General features: G+C 39.6%; 1 protein-coding gene across 1 annotated transcript in view; it reads left to right on the top strand.

Annotated features, from left to right (window-relative positions):
- Positions 1-1944: 1944 nt before the first annotated feature.
- The window catches only part of LOC106531854 (laminin subunit beta-4), a gene marked incomplete at its 3' end in the record, with an annotated part of 15040 nt that continues 14893 nt past the window's right edge, over positions 1945-2091 (top strand). The window contains 1 exon segment of the mRNA XM_014027787.1: positions 1945-1970.

Raw genomic sequence — 2091 nt, forward strand, 5'->3', positions numbered from 1 at the left:
CGTGGGCTCCACAGGTTTGAAAGAACCACTTCGGTTTTACATGACACTGTTTGTTTAGTCGCTGTTTTCTGGACTGAATGTCATCCCTGTTTCCAAACACATACTGTATGGGAAAAAAACAGTGGCCAACTCGGACAACAAGAAGTTATGTTTATTGAACTATATAAAACACATTTAATGTAATTATATCAATGTTATGAATTGTGGCGTATTATGATCCATACAAATAATCAATAAATTATTAAAATGGAAAAAAAAAGAAAAATTTCCAACGAAGTAAGCCAAAAATATTGATCCTGGACACCAAATGTATCTCCAATTATAGAATCACCCACGTATGTTTCTTTAGCATAGGCTATCAGTCCTGAACCCTTAGCTTAGCCTGAAAGATTTTAACAGAACACTTTGAAAACGACCAAARTATCCCATTAACAGTCATCATTCGTGTATTCCTTATTTTCTGTAAAAGAAGGGTTTCATCCTGTGAAGTTAAATGATGATCTTTGACACCGGAAATTTTTTTTTCCTCTTTGACATCATCAGCCCCAGGCAGCGTGAGGCTCAGGTGTGCTGTTCCCTGCACAGATGTGCTCATTCTTTCAGGACAGCAGCAGAGGCAGGTAGGTCCATTTTCCCTCCAACACCTCACGTCTTTGTGTTCATCTGGTTTTCACAACTCAATTCTACCTGGAAACAGAACCAGCGTGTGATTTGGACACTAAAGAAGGTAAAGACCTCTGTGTTTTCAGACAAGATGTGCTGCTCAGTTAAAAACTCACTGAGATGCTTTTAAACAAAAACGTCAGGCTGTYGAGCTGAAATACTTTAATTTTACTGTAACAAGTGTTTCACAAACTGCAGCTGCAGGCAGAACAAAACAATTATTTCAAACGACGACTGAAAACAGAAGATTAAAAAATGTTCTAAAATTAACACATTTGTTTTAGTTTGTTGTGTTCAATTAGGAAAACTTGTTCATTTAAAATGGTTAGATGTCTTACATTTAATATTTATTGGTGGATTAAAGGATGCTACAAATCAAATAATTAATCTRTCCGGCTACCTGAAAAATTAAAAGCCTGGTATTCTCAAATGAATGCATATCACCTGCCACTCATCAAAACCGACAGGATTTTTTTTGTAACTTTTAGTCAGCCATTTTAAATTATATTGACTCTAACGAACGATAGCAGATCCAACAGCCGGTTTGGACATTATCAGTCCATTAAATGGACGTTATTAGTGGTTATCAGTCCCATAGAATGGCTTCAGACTGGCCCGACAGTGCCCCCTAGTGGGTTACCAGTGCCATATATGTTGGAATGCAACAATCTGGTACCGCCGGAGTCCGGTCTACTTTATCGTAGCCCGTGTCATATTCTCTAAAATTAACCTTATTGGCTTAATGCCTCATATTAACCAGATTGTATAAAAAATCTTAGTGACTTTAGTTCTAACCAGCTGACAGTCTGAAGCCATTCTATGGACGCGGAGAACCGACTAGGCGGCACAGTTAGGACAGTCTGAAGCCATTCTATGGGACTGATAACGGCTAATAACGTCTATTTAGTGGTTGATAACATCCGAAGTGGGTGGACAGCCAGTCCAAAGCATTTACTTTTGTTAGCAAAATAAAACACCAAACTGGCTTCAYCTCAGTCAATCTGAAAGATCGTGGCTTTAGAACCGGTTGCATTGCTACAGGTTGTTGTTTGTGACACATATGACCAAGAAATGTGGTTTTCTGCTCTGCAGTTAGCCTGGTAAAAACCAGACCCTTGTCTTTCACTTTGCTTCGTACTAGGGTCTGGACTCWCTGCTATTGAGAAGCGATTCRTGCTGGAGGCGTGGCCTCTGCTGAAGCGRGTGTGTGTATGTCGCTGTGAAGGAGGCTAAGCTAAGAAGCTAACCYGAAATCGCGTGCGCTGTAAACAACCCTACTGAGAGGAGAGGAGCCGAACGAGACGACGGTAAATGAGAGCTGCTGCTTTGTCAGACAAATTTAATTTAATTTGGAAGTAGGCCTGTCACGATAACAAATTTTGCTGGGCGATTAATTGTCTCAAAATTTATTGCGATAAACGATAATAT

Source organism: Austrofundulus limnaeus, unplaced genomic scaffold, assembly GCF_001266775.1.
Source record: "Austrofundulus limnaeus strain Quisiro unplaced genomic scaffold, Austrofundulus_limnaeus-1.0 Scaffold682, whole genome shotgun sequence".
Classification (NCBI taxonomy): Eukaryota; Metazoa; Chordata; class Actinopteri; order Cyprinodontiformes; family Rivulidae; genus Austrofundulus; species Austrofundulus limnaeus.